We start from the raw sequence: 20497 nt of genomic DNA, 5'->3' as shown, positions 1-20497 counted from the left end.
ATGCTACCAAGATTTTCCTTCTCACCCGAATTCCATGCTTTGGATCTTTATCTCCAGCCTCTTTTTCTTCATCCTCCTTCCTCTCTATTTCACAGTAAAACTCTATTGTCAGCCCCTAGTCAAGAAGAAAATTACTCAATACACAATGTCACTCCAAGGCATAAGTAATGGAAAAGCATACCATTCATTTTCCATCCAGAGATCCTGTAGTTTCAGTTATAGAAATAATTGTCATCTGTTGAGATGCAAAGGATTATAACCGCAGTGCCGAGGAAAATAGCTGATTTTCACTGAGAATTTACTATGTTCCTCTCCTTTTGCAGGTACTTCCTTATTTAATTCTCACAACAGTCATGAAATACATGAGGTAACATCATCTCCATTTTATAAATGAGGGAACTGAGGCTCATCAATGTTGTCATTACCCAAGATTGCATAACAATAATTTGAATCTAGTTCCAAGTCCAGAGTCAACAAAGTTCCTCTTACATTAGCTGCTTTTAAAAAAATTAATAAATATAAGGAGTAATGTCAGTGGTCATATATTGAGCCTCTATTCAGTACCGGCCACTATCATGCATTCCATGTATAAGTCATTTATTGACTTAATGCACCCAGAAATAAAGTTAGAGTCCTTTTTTGTAAAAGGGATTCATGTAGCTAGGTGGATTTAGAGAGGTTAAGGCAAACAGCTGGACCAAATGTCCTTGTGAGGACCCTTCCAAGATTAACAGACAATGTTCTAAAGATACATGAGGCCACATGGAAAGCCAACAAGAAAAAGATACAGATCTTCAAGCACCATTTTATCATGTAATCAAGGCAGGGGCTCATCCTGCTTAAGGGGTGTCCTTGTGGGGCTCCATGGTGTGGCGACTCAGGCCCGTGGCCTCTCCCGTAAGAAGGCCCTGCTCCCTGTGGCTGATGGGCCATGTCTCAGCACAATTTTCTCAGCAGTCAGGGTAGAGTGGCAATTATTTAAAATTGGCATAGGTCTGCATACTCCACTGGATTCTATTTTATCCCACTTTAAGCCTTTCCCTTGGGACAGCTTAAACAGCTCTATCTTTTTAATGACAAACAATCCGTCGATAGGACTTGAAATGAAATCAAGCTTTTGTTTAGCAAACAGTCTGTTTATTTATTTTCCAAGTTCATGGGTTTATATGCATGCTGCTCTTAATGGGAAGTGCATAAAAATGCCTTTTTCTGTTTTCTTTTCATTTACATTGTTGCCGATAGTGGCTATTATCGAGCCATTAGAGGCAGAAAAGTACCATTTGCCTTCCAAGATGGGCTGCATTTTTGTATGTATATTCTATGCAGATTGGCCAATATGTTAAACTTTCCTTTAACTTCTTCTTCTGATACAGATAGCTTCATGTCAGCAACACAATCTTTCCCATTAATGCATCTAATTACACACAAACACATATGCATACATACATGCATATGTATGCATACACATATGAACACACATATATACACATATACAAATATGTGCACACACAGAATCTAATTTTGCAATCAAAATGAAAAGTCTGTGGCAGGGAATGTGAAATGAGTTCTAGTTCACTTCAAAATCCAAGGCATTGTTATGTAAATCTAGAGTCTATGACACCACAGTATTGTTTTCAACAGAATAATTGTCAGACTAAGTCCACACAGAGCCCATCTAAGCTTTCATAATCAACTAAAATCATTTTTAGATTGTTTCCAACAGGTACAGGCCATATGGATAAAAACTAAGGAAAGTCATTCTTTATCCAATGTTTCCAAGTGTATACTTAATGTATACAGACAAAATAGCCAAATTTGAGAGCTGATTTTTTTTTTCAAGGTTTCACTGAATTTTGAGAATGGTGTGTGTAGAACCTCTGTGGGTGATAAGATTCTTTCATGGAAGGGGTAGAGAAGGAGTTCAGTTTTACTTTCTTTAACATTTTAGGTGAGATGAGCAAAGTGCAGGTAACTAGCATTGGTTGGTTATCTGTCACCTTCTAGATCTTTTAATAAGTATTATTTCACATAATCACTATTAAAAATCTACAAGGAGTGAGAGGAGGCAAGATAAGATGCAGGATTGGAAGAGACAGGGCAAAAAACATCTCCATGAAAAACACTGGATAGAAGACAGAAAGTGCTCCAGAATACCAGTTCCAGTGATGAACCAGCTAGACAAGGCCTGCTAAATCCACAGGGACTGTGCACTTGGTGAAACAGAGAGTCTGTGCTCAGAAACAAGTCAGTGAGGCTACTGGGGAACCAGCAGCCATGCCGCTGTTGGGAGAAACCAGCGGTTGGCATTTGGAGATGGATTAGTTTAAAGACCCCAACTGCAGATCCGGCAGCAAGAGCTATGCAGTCAAGTGTGGTAGGGAGTGACTTCCACACCCCCGGGCACCTGCTTCAGTATCTTGTGTGGACAATGGCTTTTCACACACCTGCAGCTAGTTGTCCCGGAGCTAGGAAGGCAGAGGTCCATGAAAGGGGGAAATTACCATGCCCCACATAGGCATCTTTTCAGAGGGCTGGGAACACCCCTGCATGGTGCCATGGCCCAGAGCTATGCTGCGCACTCGAGCATGGCATGGAGTGCCTTCCATGTCCCGGACACCAACCTTAGTATCTGGTGTGGGCAATTGCCTTTCATACACCCATAGCTAATTGTCCCTGAGCTAGGAAAGTGGAGGTCCATGGAAGGGGGAATTTACCACGCCCCATACAGCCATTTTCTCAGCGGGCTTGGAATGCCCCTGTGCAGCGCAGTGGTCCAGAGCTTCCCTTGTGTACTGTACTCACCTATGATGTTGCACAGTCTTCCCTCCACGGAGACCCTTGGAGGGCGCAGCTTGGAAGCAGGACCTGCAAGGAAGTCCCAGGGGCCCTACACCAATACCAGGGACTTGTATGTCTGCGGCAGAGACAGACTGTGGGTAGACTAAGCCAAAGGTTTGGACTCCTGCAACAGTTTTAAGTCTCCAGGAATGCTGAGGAGATTTGATTCTTAAAGCCGCCCTCCCTTCCTAACCACTCAGACACCCCCCCCCCCATTCAGGGCTGGCAGCACCAACTACACATGGAAATTTGGTGCATTGATTAGACCCCCACAAGATTTGGACCCCCACTCACCACATAGACAAAGTTGGGGAGAAATGGCTTGAGGATATGAGGTGGCTCAGGGGCACCATCTCCTCGTAAGTCAGAAAAAGTGCACTCCAACAAGCTGTAGCTCTGACAAATTAAAGATAATTTTTCAAATAAGCCTGCATATCCTAAAAGAACCCTATCAAGATAAGCAAATGCCAAGAGGCAGAAAACAACAGAAAATTTTAAAGCATATGAAGAAACCAGAAGCCAAGGATAACTCAAACCCAAACACCCAAATCAAAAAAATCAAAGGAAACACAGTAACTTGGAGCAATTAATCAAAGAACTAATCACAAACAACAGGATCATGGCACACGATATAAAGGACACAAAGAAGACCCTAGAAGAACACAAAGAAGAATTTGCAAAAGTAAATTAAAAAAAATAGCTGATTTTATGGAAATAAAAAAACTGTCAAACAAATTAAAAAGATTCTGGATACACACAGTACTACATTAGAGAATACTGAGGAAAGAATCAGTGAGTTGGAAGAGGGCAGAATGGAAAGTGAAAGTACAAAAGAAAGAATGGGTAAAAAAATTGAAAAAATCAAAATAAATCTCAGGGATATCATGGACAATGTAAAGCACACAAATATAAGAATCAATGGTATTCCAGAAGGGGAAGAGAAGGTTAAAGGTCTAGGAAGAATATTCAAAGAAATTGTTGGGAAAAACTTCCCAAACCTTCTAAACAACATAAGTACACAAATCATAGATTCTCAATGAACTCCAAACAGAATAAATCCAAATAAACCTACTCCAAGACATACTGTGATCAGATTGTCAAATGCTAAAGAGAAGGAGCAAGTTCTGAAAGCAGAAAGAGAAGAAATTCACCATGCAAAAGGGAAACAGCATAAGACTAAATAGTGACTACTCAGCAGCTACCATGGAGGTAAGAAGGCAGTGAAATGACATGTTCAAAATTCTGAGAGAGAAAAATTGCCGACAAAGAATTCTTTATCCAGCAAAGCTCTCCTTCAAATTTGAGGGAGAGCTTAAATTTTTCAGACAGACAAATGCTGAGAGAATTTGCTAACAAGGGACCTGCTTTACTTGAGATACTAAAGGAACCCCTACCACCAGAGAAACAAAGAAAGGAGAGAGACATATGGAGAAAGGTCCAGAAATAAAGAGATTTAGTGAGGTTAAATTAAAGGAAATTAAAAGAGAGAGGGAAAAAATATATCACACAAACATAAACCAAAGGATGGGATGGCTGATTCAAGAAATGCCTTCACAGTAATAACACTGAATGTGAATGGATTAAATTCCCCAATTAAAAGTTATAGATTGGCAGAATGGATTAAAAAATATGAACTATCAATATGGTGTTTATAAGAGATTCATCTTAGACACAGGGACACAAAGAAATCGAAAGTGAAAGGATGGAAAAAATATTTCATGTAAGCTACAGCCAGAAGAAAGCAGCAATAGCAATATTAATCTCGGATAAAATAGACTTTAAATGCAAGGATGTTATGAGAGTCAAAGAAGGTCACTACATACTAATAAAAGGGACAATTCAACAAGAAGAAATAACAACCATAAATGTTTATGCACCCAATCAATGTGCCCCAATATACATGAGACAAACATTGGCAAAACTAAAGGAAGCAATAGGTGTTTCCACAATAATTGTGGGAGACTTCAATACATCATTCTCTCCTGTAGATAGATCAACCAAACAGAGGACTAATAAGGAAACTGAAAACCTAAACAGTCTGATAAATGAATTTGAATTAACAGACATATATAGAACATTACATCCCAAATCACCAGGATACACATTCTTCTCTAGCACTCAGAGAACTTTCTCCAGAATAGATCATATTCTGGGACATAAAACAAGCCTCAATAAATTTTAAAAGATTGAAATTATTCAAAGCACATTCTCAGATCAAAATGGAATACAAGTAGAAGTAAATAACCATCAGAGACTTAGAAAATTCATAAATATCTGAAGGGTAAGCAACACACTCCTAAACAATCAGTGGGTTAAAGAAGAAATAGCAAGAGAAATTGCTAAATATATATAGATGATTGAAAATGAAAGCACAACATATCAAAATCTACAGGATGCAGCAAAGGCAGTATTGAGGGGAAAATGTATAACTCTAAATGCATACCTTAAAAAGGAAAAAAGAGCTAAAATCAAAGAACTAATAGACAAACTGAAGAAACTAGAAAATGAAAAGCAAACTAATCTTAAACCAAGTAGAAAAGAAGAAATAACAAGGATTAAGCAGAAATAAATGACATAGAGAACAAAAAAAAAAAAACAATAGAGAGAATAAATAACACTAAAAGTTGATTCTTTGAGAAAATCAACAAGATTGACAAGCCCCTAGCTAGTTCGACAAAATAAAAAAGAGAGAAGACCCCAATAAACTAAATAATGAATGAGATAGGTGACATTACTGTGGATCCGGAAGAAATTTAAAAAATTATGAGGATACTATGAACAACTGTTCATAGTAGATACACTAGATAATGTAGAGGAAATGAACAATTTTCTGGAAACACATGAACAACCTAGACTGACCAGAGAAGAAATAGAAGACCTCAAACTAACCAATCACAAGCAAAGAGATCCAATCAGTCATCAGAAAGCTTCCCACAAATAAATGCCCAGGGCCAGATGGATTCACAGGGCAATTCTACCAAACTGTTCAAAAAGAACTAACACCAATCTTACTTAAACTCTTTCAAAACATTGAAGAAAATGGAACACTATGTAACACATTTTATGAATAAACCAGCACTCAGATATGAAAACCAGGTAAAGATGCTACAAGAAAGGAAAACTACAGGCCAATCTCCCTAATGAATATAGATGCAAAAAGTCTCAACAAAATAGTTGTAAATTGAATCCAAAGACACATTAAACAAATCACATAGCGTGACCAAGTGGGGTTCATTCCAGGTGTGCAAGGATGGTTCAACATAAGAAAATCAGTCAATGTAATACAACACATTAACAAATCAAAAGGGAAAAATCTAATGATCATCTCAATAGATGCTGAAAAAGCATTTGACAAAATCTAACATCCTTTTTTTGATAAAAACACTTCAAAAGGAAGGAATTGAAGGAAACTTCCTCAACATGATAAAGGGCATATATGAAAAATCCACAGCCAGCATAGTATTCAATGGCAAGAGACTGAAAGCCTTCCCTCTAAGATCAGGAATGAGACAAGCATGCCCGCTGTCACCACTGTTATTCAACATTGTGCTAGAAGTGCTAGCCAGAGCAGTCTGGCAAGACAAAGAAATAAAAGGCATCCAAATTGGAAAGAATGAAGTAAAACTGTCATTATTTGCAGAAGATATGATTTTATATCTAGAAAACCCTGAGAAATCGATGACATGGCTACTTGAACTAATAAACAAATTTAGCAAAGTAGTGGGATACGAGATTAATGCAAATGTCGGTAATGTTCCTATACACTAGAAGTGACTAAACTGAAGAGACACTCAAGAAAAAGATATTCTCAACAGCAACTAAAAAAATCAAGTACCTAGGAATAAACTTAACCAAAGATGTAAAAGAACTATACATAGAAAACTACGTAACTTTACTAAAAGAAATAGAAAAGGACCTAAAAAGTTGGGAAAATATTCCTTGTTCATGGATAGGAAGGCTACGTATCATTAAGATATAAATTCTACCCAAACTCATCTACAGGTTCAATGCAATTCCCTATCAAAATTCCAACAGCCTAATTGCAGAGTTGGAAAAGCTAGTTATCAAATTTTGGGGGAAGGAGAAGATGCTTGGAATTTCCGGAAGCATTCTAAAAAAGAAAAATGAAGTGGGAGGACTTACGCTCCCTGACTTTAAAGCTTATTATAAAGCCACAGTAGTCAAAACAGCATGGTACTGGCACAAAGATAGACATTGATCAATGGAATTGTGCCAGTTTGAATGTATTGTGTCCCCCAAATGCCATTATCTTTGATGTAATCTTGTGTGGGCAGATGTTACCAGTTTTGATTAGATTTCCTTGAGTGTTTCTTTGGAGATGTGCCCCACCCAGCTGTGGGTGATGACTCTGATAGGATATTTCCATGGGGGCATGGCCCCACCCATTCAGGGTGGGCCTTGATCAGTGGAGCCATATAAATGAGCTGATGGGGAGAGGGAACTCAGTGCAGTGCAGCTGTGAGTGATGTGTTGAAGAGGAGCTACAGCTAAGAGGGACGCTTTGAAGAAAGCACAGGAGCTGCAAATGAGAGACAGTTTGAAGACAGCCACTGAAAGCAGACTCTTGCTGTGGAGAAGCTGAGAGAGGACAAATATTCCAAGTGCAACTAAGAGTGACATTTTTGAGGAACTGCAGCCTAGAGAGGAACGTCCTGGGAGAAAGCCATTTTGAAACCAGAACTTTGGAGCAGATGCCAGCCACATGCCTTCCCAGCTAACAGAGGTTTTCTGGACATCATTGGCTATCCTCCAGTGAAGGTACTCAACTGCTGATGTGTTACCTTGGACACTTTATGGCCTTAAGACTGTAACTGTGTAGCCAAATAAATCCCCTTTATAAAAGCCAATCCATTTCTGGAGTTTTGCATTCTGGCAGCATTAGCAAACTAAAACAGGAGTCAAATTGAGAATTCAGAGATAGACCCCCAGATCTATGGTCAACTGATCTTTGATAAGCCCCCAAAGCCACTGAACTGGGACATAACAGTCTATTCAACAAATGGGGCTGGGCAGGCTGGATTTCCATATCCAAAAGAATGAAAGAGGACCCCTACCTCACACCCTACACAAAAATTAACTCAAAAATGGATTAAAGACCTAAACATAAGAGACAGTACCATAAAACTCCCAGAAGATAATGTAGGGAAACATCTTCAAGATCTTGTATTAGGTGGTCACTTCCTAGACCTTACACCCAAAGTACAAGCAACAAAAGAAAAAATGGATAAATGGGAACTCTTCAAACTCAAAAACTTCTGCACCTCAAAGAAATTTGTTAAAAAGGTGAAGAGGCAGCCAACTCAATGGGAAAAAATATTTGGAAACCATGTATCTGACAAAATACTGATATCTTGCATGTATAAAGAAATCCTACAACTCAACAATAGTACAGACAGCCCAATTATAAAGTGGTCAAAAGGTATGAAAAGACAGTTCTCTGAAGAGGAAATACAAATGGCCAAAAAATGCATTAAAAAATGTTCATCTTCACTAGCTATTAGGGAGATGCAAATTAAGACCACAATGAGATACCATCTCACACCAATTAGAATGGCTGCAATTAAACAAACAGGAAACTACAAACGCTGGAGAGGATGTGGAGAAATTGGAACTCTTATTCATTGTTGGCGGGATTGTATACTGGTACAATCACTCTGGAAGACAGTCTGGGTTCCTCAGAAAACTAGATATAGAGTGACCCTTCGATCCAGCAATTGCACTTCTGGTATATACCCGGAAGATCTGAAAGTAGTGACACGAACAGATATCTGCATGCCAATGTTCATAGCAGCAATATTTACAATTGCCAAGAGATGTAAACAACCTAAATGTCCTTCAACAGATGAGTGGATAAGCAAAATGTGGTATATACACATGATGGAATACTATGCAGCAGTAAGACGGAATGATGTCGTGAAATATATGGCAACATGGATGGACCTTGAAGACATAATGCTGAGCAAAATAAGCCAGGCACAAAAAGAGAAATATTGTATGTTACCACTAATGTGAACACTGAAAAATGTAAAATAAATGGTTTGTATAGTAGAATGCAGGGGACCTAGTGATAGATAGCAAATAGTGAAGGGGGAATGATAATCTAACAAGAACAAATAAGTCAGTGTGGGTAAACTTAATGTTCTGGGAATGCTCAGGAATGACCATGGTTTGTTAATTTCTGGGGGTATGGCAGGAACAAGTTCACTGAAGTGTAGTTATTTTACGTTATTTGTTTTTCTTATTCCTTTGCTGAGTTATAGTCTGGTTATTTTCTTGGGGTAGAGTAGGAACATGTTGGAAGTAATGTAGCTGTTTTAGGTTATTTATTTTTTCTTATTCCTTTGTTTTGGTTTTGTTTGAAATGTTTTTTTATTGTCTGGTTTTTTTTTTAATATTTGATAAAGTTAATTTTTAAAAAAATGGAAAATATATGCAGAGACCCTGAGGAGCTGGGGGCAAATGCAGAGGTGTTGGGCTTCCTGACCTGGATGGTTGCTGATGTTCTCACAAACATTGAGGACTGGCGGTCTGATGTGACAAGCCCTCTATCACGGGACTTGCCCCTGTGAAGCTTGTTACTGCAAAGGAGAGGCTTGGCCTGCTTATAATTATGCCTAAGAGTCTCCCCCTGAGTACCACTTTGTTGCTCAGATGTGGCCCTCTCTCTCTAGCTAAGCCAACTTGGCAGGTAAAATCACTGCCCTCCCCCCTACATGGGATCTGACACCCAGAGGTGTATATCTCCCTGGCAACGTGGGATATGACTCCCGGGGGTGAATCTGGACCTGACATCATGGGATTGAGAACATCTTCTTGACCAAAAGGGGGATGTGAAATGAAACAAAATGAAGTTTTCAGTGGCTGAGAGATTCCAAATGGAGTCGAGAGATCACTCTGGTGGGCATTCTTACGTATACAGATAACTCTTTTAGGTTTTAATGTATTGGAATAGCTAGAAGTAAATACCTGAAACTATCCGACTACAACCCAGTAGCCTTGACTCTTGAAGATGTATGTATAACAATGTAGCTTACAAGGGGTGATGATGTGATTGTGAAAGCCTTTTGGATCACATTCCCCTTTATCCAGTGTATGGATGGATGAGTAGAAAAAGGGGACAAAAAATTAAAGGAAAAATAGGGTGGGGGGGAGACGATTTTGGTGTTCTTTTTTTACTCTTATTTTTTTTATTCTTATTTTCACTTTTACTGGTACAAGGAAAATGTTCAAAAAACAGATCGGGGTAATGAATGAACAACTATATGATGCTAATGTGAACAACTGATTGTACGCTTTGGATGATTGTTCAGTATGTGAATATATCTCAATAAAATTGAATAAAAAAAATCTACAAGGAAGGTCAAGATTTAAAATTCACATTTACTTCCATGAAGTATTACCTTCATTTTATTATTGATCAAGCTGGGACAAAGAGTGATTTTTGGCAACTAGGAAAGGTCAGATTGACAAGAGTACAAACAGTGAAGAAAGGCCCAGTCATTCCATAGCTAGAGAATATTAAGCTCAGACCTGTGATTGATATCAAAGCCTGGAGTGACAGAATGTATTGAAGCAGTGGTTCTCAACCAGGGGAGATTTTGCCTCTCAGGGAACATTTGGCATGGTATGGGGACATTCTTGATTGCTATAACTGAAGGTGGGGGTGCTACTGGCATCTAGAAGGTGGAAGCCAGAGATGTTGGAAACATCCTGCAACCTATAACAAAGACATATGAAATTGACATTCGGGACACTGGTCCAAAATGTTAATAGCACCAGCGCTGAGAAACCCACCATTTTCCATCTCGCACTCCTGGTGCTGTACTATATTTTACAGTTCTGAATGTAAATATGTAATTAAATCTTCTAACCAAGTTTTGGAAGCAAATGGAAATATGAGCATGTGTTTTAGGAAGAACAATATGGTTACAGAACTGGATGCAAACCCTGTCTCTTCTACCTATAACCTGTGCATGTTGGCGAAAACCCTCATACTGACTTAGTTTTCTCATCTGCATATTTGGGGAAATAGTAGCACAAGCCACATCAGCTTGTTGTAAGGATTAAACAAGATAAATCATGTTAGGAGCTTACTGAGACACTGGGTTTGGAGTACATTTTCAACCCCTTAGTTGTTTTTATTTTCATTACTGTTATTTTTACTTCATCTGCTATTTCCATTTTCTGGAGAGCACTCAGTTTTTAACACTTTCTTTTCTTTTTTAAGAAAGCTTTTATCTGAAAGTTAGATAGACCTGTTTTCACTCATGTTTGATTCCAGACTCCAGGAGAATCAGATTTAGGGGGAGAGGGCCAAGTTGCAGCAGGGAGCTGTGGGTTATTTTTTTAAAGAATTGCTTTATTATAAACAACTCTTTCAGTAGGTATCCTCTGTCTTTCCGACATATCCAGAGCCTCTTGAAAGTTGCAGTACCCTCTACAAAGTAGAGCAGCATTTTCACAGCTAGGACTCAGCTGGTAGGTGGAATCAGAACTTTGCCTTCATCTCAGGGCTGTTCTTACATAGCTAAAGAGCATCAGGCAGCCCAGGAAGCTCAGAGGAAAGTCTCATGTGAATGAAAATCATTGTCATGAGAAAGACTAGACTGAAGAGAGGAAAAGGTTGAGGTTGGAGGGAGAGATGCAAAAAGTATGAATTAGGTGTCATTGAACTTAGAGAGTTCAAGAACATTGCCCAAGGCCATACTGCGAGTATGTGGGAAACCAACACCCAAATTCTAGAAATCCCTTGCTCTCAATACCCTCTGTTATGTTTCCTTGGACTGAAAGAAATCCCCTCATTGGAGAAGATATAAACAGGATCTTAACCTGGGTAGTTACAAGAAAGGCAGAGAGAGGCAATCTTGTTATTGGTAAGACACTGTAAAGAATAAAACAGAATGTGTTGTTTACTGCCTAGTACAGAAAGCAGAGAAATAAGATATATCTTTCAAACTCTGTCTCAAATAAAATAAAATTCCCTCTGTTGAAAAACAAGAGGGAATTCTTGTGTTGGATGTTAAATCCCTCTGCTAGCTGTGTCTTACCCATGAGTGGCGGAATGGCAAGGCATGGCCCTGGGCAGGTGTAGCTCACAGCCTTGTTTGCCAATTGGGAGATGCCACTCCATCCTTCGGGGCCTCCTGAATGACTGTGAAATCCCTTAGGTAAATTGTCATTCTAACCAGTGTGCTTCAGTCCCTGCAAGGAATAACTGAGTAAGTGTGGAACTCTGAGGAATATTCAGTGTTTATCAAGGACATTCACTGAAGGGGAGAACTTCATCATCATCATCACCACCACCATCAACATCAACATTATACCATCGCAATCATCATCATCATCACCATCACCACCATCAACATCAACATTATACCATCGCCGTCATCGTCATCATCACCACCACCACCATCAACATCAACATTATACCATCACCGTCATCATCATCATCACCACCATTATCATTGCTGCCACCACCATCATCACTGTCACCATGGCCACCATCATTACATCCATCACCATCATCATCATCATCAACACCATCAGTATCATCTCCATCAACATGACTACCATCATCATCACACTGTATCGCATATTGAGCTTATGTTAAATATTATCATTTAGTCATAATAACATGAGGAAGGTAAATGTTATCAATCAACCTTCTTTCCTATTTGGTTGAGGAAACTCAGGCTCAAATGAGTGAAATAATCTGTCCAGGATTTTATCTGGGAGGACATTCCTACTACATAGCCACTTGTTGGCATCCTGCGCAATCTTCTGGCCTCATGCAAATGTTCTGTCCCTCACTAGCCTGTCTCAAAATCTCAGGGCTGTTGGTGCATCTCTTGTGATGGCATATTCAGGGTTTCATTGTGCCTATGGGGATATGGCTAACTGGACATCACAGTAGCCAAGAAATGAGAGGATAGACACTCTAGTATTTCCCAGTGCACAATCAGCACTTAATACATTAAAGAGTTGCAATATCAGTGGCCTTGGGATAAGTTTTACAAGATTGTGAATCTCTTCCTGGATGCAAATTAAAACTCTAAAACATATGTTTATCTGTTTAATAAGGTTGTAGTTGAAGCCCTCCCAGTTTGAAAAACTCAAGATAAGAAAATAAAAATTATGTTTAACTCTAAGGCTGACCAAGTCAGATGTTTTCTATAAAAAAATACTTTCCAGCAAACAGAGAACTTTTGATTCAGCCTTTGTAGGATCCTTGGGCTCAAGGTCAGGTCACTCTAGCCTAACTCAGTAGGAGCCCTCAGTCCCTTGCAAAGCTAGAGCTCTCATCAGGCTGTGGTTCACTCTCTTGTTTACCAGGCAGCAAGCTCCTCAACTCCAAAGACCTTTCCTCACTTATCTTTCTGTCCCTATCCTGGCCCAAAGCCTACCATAAAATGCATGTTTTCTGCTTTGTACACATTTTCGGATGAATGAATGAATTTATTTTTCTTTGTTTATCAATTTTTCCAACTGTAAAATGTTAGGAGATATGCTAGGTGAGCCACAGGGAACACTCCAATTCTCACATGATGTAAGAATATGAAATTTACTGGCATTAGGTCTGGTCCAGAGCAGTGAATAGCTGATATGGATTTTGCTCCTTTGCAGTTTTAGAGAAGATAAAAAAGGCTTAATTGGATTCACAGAGTCATTAATTTGGCATTATCTTTGCAAATGGAATGCATGAGTACTGAGATGAGGAGGGAGAGAAGGAGGAGGAGGAAAAGGTCAGCCTCCATGGACATGAGCTCTGAGTCTGCACACAGCCAAGGCAAAGCAGGCGAATGGAGTGAAGACAGCCATTCCCTCCAGCTGGGGCACAAACAGATGCAGTGGAGAGTTAGGTCTCCATGGGACTCCAGAAGGGTAGCCAAGTCAACTGGCCTCTAAGCTTATCCAAGTTGTGAACCTTTTGAAATAAGATCATCATCCGCTGCATGAGGAAAGGCTCAGCCTCAGATGGGGAATATGAGATTGGTGGAGAAAAGAAAAACCAACCTGCAGCATCTGAAAGGCCATCAGCAAACACAGGCCTGTAAAAGCTCAGCCCCTCCTCTTCTATTCCTATAAAGGGCATTCGGGAGGGTTGTGGGGGAGGCAATATGGCAAAATTCTTTGGGGGACTTTCCTAATAGTTTAGGCTCCAACCAGGGGACTGTACATTCCCCTCTCTACAGGGAGAGACTAAGATAGTCAATCACTCTGGCAATTCACAGAATATTCAGTCAAGCTTTTATCACCTCTTCCAGCCTATGTCAAAACTTAATAACTGAAGTTCTTGCCCCTTTCCAATCATTCTCTTCCTATCAGGCAGAGAGAGCTTAGAAGTTCTGTACTACCTGTATCACTCCCCAAAACATTTCAGTGTCTTTATAAATACAAATATATCAATACTTTCAACAGAATCCTGCACAACCTTTCAGCTGTCCTTGTCTTTAGATCTCCTTGTGCAGCTCTCCTTGCTCCCTGGGTTTCAGCTCCATCAAGCTCCTTTTGGTTTCTAAAAATAGTCCATGAACTCTATCCCCCCATCCACCCACTCGTGACATAAACCTCGTCTTTCCTTTAGATCTCAGATCTGCCTTCACTCCCGCAGTGACGCTTGCTGTGAACAACCTGCCTAGGTCAAGGCTCTCTGTCAGATGTTCTCAAAGCATCTGATATCACTGAAATTCAGGTTAACAAATTTTATATATATTCTTGTGTTTCCCCAGCATCTATCACATCTACCACATTGTCTGCCACCAGATGGGTACTCAATACCTTCATGTTTGTTGAATGAAATTTTGTGGAATGTTAATGGAAAAAAATTGAGTTAGGATAAACAGTGAGGTCAGTTGGGGAAACACCATGTTAATGGCCTCAATTTGTCAATTAAGGAAAAAATTGATCTATATTTCGACACGTGTGTGTGTGCACGCACAAACTACCTTTCTGATTCTGTCTTGATAGTCTGTTATAATAGATCCAGAGACATAATGAACATGTTATCAATTCCACATTGAATATATGAGAAAGAGCCTTATATTCGAAGTCAGGAGGCAAGGGTTTGGATTCTGGTTCCAAAGTGATTAGTTGTGTGACCCCCATTTATTTTCTTATCTCTATGAGTTTCTTATTTGTCATTTATAAATGATGATGCATTCATTCATTCAACAAATTTAAGAAGTCCTACAGTGTTGAAAGCTGGCCTAGATATCTAGTGAAAATAGAAGGCAAGGGCGCCATCCCAGCACTTGGGAATCTTCCGGTTTAACAGGAGATGGGCATATAAATAAATCTTCACAGTAACAAGGTAAGTGCCATTTTCAAGGATTGGGCAAAGGGTTATGGGAGCGAGAGAAGGAAACAACTTCAGGGTGTCGTTTGCAGATGTTAGCGATAGCTCTCCTGGAAAGACTGTTTTGAGAATTAAGTTAAATGATGAACTCACCTACCACATAAAGGAAGGTAATGGGCACCAGCCCTAGGGCCAGAAAGTACTTAGTGGAAATCCTACTCCACCTCTTACTCCCTGAGAGCTGAGGTTTCAACTTAGCCTCTCCAGGATCATTTTTCTTATCCACAAAATTGAAAGTAATAATCTCTCCCTTGCTGTTTCATGGAAAAATCTAGAGAAACTATACATAAAGGACTTCTTACCTGACTCACAGTAGGTGATCAATAAATGGTAGCTGGATTGATCCTTCTGACCATGCTCCATCTCAGTTTCTGGGAGAACAAGGCCCATGATTTTGGTGAACTCATTATATTCCTGTGGGGAGTAGTTTGCATAACTAACATTAGATGCAAGGTAAGACGGCTGAGCATTGCCTTTTGGTGTGTTTTTCCTAAAGTGAGCCTCAAAGGCTCCCTCAATATCAGTTTCCTTGCAATATTGGGAAATTACAGAACACTAAGGGGATGTTGCAGGGGAAACCAACCTCTGACAGCAATGGTGAACCTGGGAGAGATTAGGTGTGTGAAGATTCCTGCCAGGCCCCATTCCAGGGTCTAAAAAGGGCAGCATGGCAGGCCTCATTTATTACCTTCCAGAATGTGAATGGACTGCCTTGGCCCTATGGAGAAAAAGGAGGAGGGCTGGATGGTGCAGAGAATATGAAATGTTTTCAGGCAGAAAAAGGAGGAGAGATGCAAGTAAAGATAACTGGAGAGGGAATATCTAAGATCCAAGTGAATTTGCAAATTTCTAGGCTCAAATTTCTGAGTGGGCTCTTGAGATGTGGGCTTGGGCCCATAGATGTCTCTCTGGTAAGTAAGTACAATCAGGACCAGGCAATCTGTCAGCTACAACTCGCTGCTCGAGACTCATCTCAAGACATTTCTCCCTTTAAGACACTTACCCTGATCTCTCAGGTCAGATTCTGCTAATGATTCTGCATCATTTGTAGCCACCATATTAAATGAGGAGGACTCACAAAGCCATATCCATCTTTGTCTCCAAATTGCCCTCCAAAGCAAGTTCTTTCCATACTTATTGATAAATAGGGCAAGCCCTAAACCTTTTAGTCCATGCAAACAGTTTTCAGGTCAATTCAATTCACACACACACGCACACAAATCTCAGTTTAGCAAGTTTAATATCCAGTCCCATGTCCTAATCAAACTTCAATTGTCTTTTCAACTTGAGCTTTCTCCCCCTTCCCAGCTTGATCCAATGAGACATGAAAACTGTAGAGTCAGGAGGAGAGAATGATGCCAGATTCTTCTCTCTCTTCTCCCCCAGTGCTTTGCTACTTCCTCCTTTAATTTGTCAGTTGAGGTTTCCAAGCCACAATAGGGTGGGATTATGGGTAGGGACACAGGGAAGTTCTTATTTGACTGGTTTTGTACTGGTATGATATGGGCGCAACCCTGGGCCTGGAAGGTATTTAGGACTGCCTTCCTCAAGAGTCAACTTTTGGCTTCTTCAAAGATGCTTGCCTCCTTTACTGGGACTCTTTCACCCACTGTTCCCTTGCCAGAGAGCATGTATCTCTGTTTTGATTGATCAGTGAATCCTTTCTCAGCCCCTGGATACCCAGATTCTTTGATAGGATCTGGTCAACCTTCCAGCCAGCCTTGTTTGGAAGTTACATAGGAAAATCCCATGCTAGATTTCTCTCCCTCTCATGTGTGTGTGGAAGAGGGGTTGAGGGGGACTATTCCGGATCAGAGTAAATACTTATGCAGCATTTGCAGGGTCACCTCTAGAAATATATCCCACCCAACTCATGGTTCTCTTTTGTCCAGTATCGAAGCTGAAACTCATGTCTCCTCCCCTTCCTCCTCTTCCTCGTTTTCCTCCTCCTCCTTCTCCTCCTCCTCTATTTTTTCCTTCCTCCTCTTCCTCTTTGGTGTCTGTGTTCTAGTTTGCTAAAACAGAATGCAAAACACCAGAGACGGATTGGCTTTTATAAAAAGGGGGTTCATTTGGCTACACAGTTACAGTCTTAAGGCCATAAAGTGTCCAAGGTAACACATCAACAATCGGGTACCTTCACTGGAGGATGGCCAGTGGTGTCCAGAAAACCTCTGTTAGCTGGGAAGGCATGTGGCTGGCATCTGCTCCAAAGTTCTGGTTTCAAAATGGCTTTCTCCCAGGACATTCCTCTCTAGGCTGCAGTTCCTCAAAAATGTCACTCTTAGTTGCACTTGGGGTATTTGTCCTCTCTCAGCTTCTCTGGAGCAAGAGTGCTTTCAATGGCCATCTTCAAACTGTCTCTCATCTGCAGCTCCTGTGCTTTCTTCAAAGTGTCCCTCTTGGCTGTAGCTCTTCTTCAAAATGTCACTCTCAGCTGCACTGAGTTCCTTCTGTTTGTCAGCTCATTTATATGGCTCCAGTGATTTAATTTAGACCCACCCTGAATGGGTGGGGTAAGACCTCCATGGAAATTATCCAATCAGAGTCATCACCCACAGCTGGGTGGGGCGATTCCCCACAGAAACACTCAAAGAATTACAATCTAATCAACACTGATAAGTCTGCTCACATAAGATTGCATCAAAGAATATGGCTTTTTCTGGGGGGCATAATACATCCAAACTGGCAGAGTTTGCTATGACACCAACATTTCAAGATTCATCTATTAAATTTTCCCAGTAGTCCTGCCAAGGCCCCTTGTGGAGGCTTGAAGGAAGGAAATACTCTCCTTCCATTTCTGTTGAGGGAAGTCGGACAGATTCATAGTTTCCTGACAGCTTTCCTAAGCTGCCCTCTTCTAATTTACCACTGCTTTTGGTGCAATATAGACATGTAGCAATTATCACCCCAGTTTCCTAACTCTTGTCTTGAGGCCTCAGCCAAAACTTCCGCTTTAACATTCCGTTTGGCCATGATCTTTGATTAATAAGAATCACTTCACAGCAATGGGACCTATTATAAGCAAACTTAGCATATGAATTTGCACTTGGTGAACTGTTCCCCTATTTCTTAAACTGGAGAATACATAGGGATTTTAACTTCTTTGGGGAATAATTATATTGAAAGAAAAGAACAGGAGAGTGGGATTTGAAACAAGTAGAGCTAGGCAAAGTGTTTTGAGAAATACTCCTGGAAATTTGTTGAATATAAGTTACAGAGCATTCGAATTATTCTGCAGCTCTAAGCCTCTAATTGGCCAAGGTCGTGGTAGTCATGCATGTTCCAGACAATAAACATAAAACAGATATTTGACTGATGGGCCAGACTCACTCTTTAATCCTCTCAGTAAGTGTGTCATCAGCAACAAAGCAACATAAATTTAAGAGTCTGGGTAGCTTGTGCGGAAGGGACTCTAAATGGAAAATAAACATTCAGGTAAGCGCCTGAAATGGGCAAATATCATCAGTAGTATCTTTATTTAGTTTTATGTCTTAAATATGTGATTTCTCACATGAAACACCATGAATTAATCCATTAGCATATTCCTCACGCATGAACCATGAAGCATGGGGGTTCTCAGGGACACCGCACATTCTTGGGAACAGAGTTCTAGACTTCTCTGTTTTTTTCACTGAGAAAAACTATTATCTCTAGATCCCCAGTGCCTGGAACCAAGTATATTCTTAATAAAAAGCTGTGGAATAAATAAGTAAATCAAAGAATGAATGAGTGAATGGATTTTGGATCTGGGCACAGAGTGAGGCAGACATACAGAACCTAAACTCAAGAATCTCAAGTCTAAAGGAAAAAAAAAATGTAAATGTTTTAAAGTAATGCAATGATCAGGAAGACAAAGGTGAATTCTCCCTGAAAGGAGCCTTCAGGCTTCTAAAGCAATCCTTCCCATTACAGGTCTCAGGACTGGATTCTGTCCCTCAGATGGGGCTTCTGTGTGCAAGGATCACTGAGGTTGATTCCTTCACTTTGCTGCAAAAGAATTGAATCGCTATCTTCCCATAAGGTTTAGCTTAAGAAAGCTGTTCAAGGGATGCTGGAAGACTGCTCTGTTTGCAACAGCTGTCAGTAAATCTCAAGTGGAGAAATAGGGACAGTGGAGCAAGCACCTTGAACATCAGGTCAGATGAAAATTCATATCCACCCAGTCTTTAGCAAACTTTAATTGAGCATCTACTAGATACCAAACTCAGTTATAGACTATAGGGGGTACAGAGTGAACAAAATCAGACAGAATTTTTGCATTTGGAGTGTTTTTTTGGTCTAGTGGAGAAGACAGGCACTAAATAATTAAATACATACATACACAAATACATGTAAACTTGCATCTGAGATAAATGCCATAAAAGAAAATTTTAGAGTGCTAAGGAAATGTCTAATTGGGTGTCTAGGAATTAACCAGAGAGCACAGGCATTGGAAGGACCCAAAGTCTGAATTATTTCTAAGACACAATTTATCAAAATTGATATAATTTGTTGCACAGTCTCTATTTCTCATCCTTATTTTTTCCTTTCATATCTTCCCATCCCTGTCCACATATCCACCTTCTAATTCAAAGTAAGCATGTTTTTATTCAACGTGTAATTTGGGCCAAATGTTGTGATGGTTGATCTCTTTTCAGAGCAATGCGTTAACTCATTTCACAGAAACCCTGTGAGGTAGAGAGTAGAAAGGACATTGGAGTTAGGCCTTAATTTGGATGCTAGCTCTGTCTCTTCCTCTTTTCTGGCCTTGGGGGAAATTGCTAAAACTCCCCGAGTCTTTTTCCTTATTTAGTCACATTTTATGGTATGATTTTATCATGTAAGTAACTTAAGAGCTACTTCAAACAGTTTTGAAAAACAGAAAGGGAATCTACAACCTCATCGCTTTAATGCATCCCTTTATATCCTCACCTCTTCTCTTTCTGAATTTATAGATGTGGAATGCATGTGTGCATAATTGGAGTACAATCTCAATGTCCTTGGCATTTTGAATTCTATACCTAAAGTTTCTTCATAATTTCCCCAATTAATATGTACCTTAGTCCATGTGACTTTCAAATCTTTCTAAAATTCATATTTTGCTGGAGGAAAAACAATTGCCAAATTGCACTTCCCTGGGATGTAGAGACAGTGACCTTGGCTCTGGCTGCCTCACTGAGAAGGTATAGTGGTGAGCTGATGAATGGGGCTCTGGGGGGCACAGGTTGGGTTCTGCAGGAAGGGCAGGGACAGGGAGGGCAAAAGTTGGGTACTTTATTTCAGTTCCAAATTAACCAGGAA

This window comes from Choloepus didactylus, chromosome 22 (assembly GCF_015220235.1).
Source record: "Choloepus didactylus isolate mChoDid1 chromosome 22, mChoDid1.pri, whole genome shotgun sequence".
NCBI lineage: Eukaryota > Metazoa > Chordata > Mammalia > Pilosa > Megalonychidae > Choloepus > Choloepus didactylus.
Note: the sequence above shows the minus strand (reverse complement) of the source record.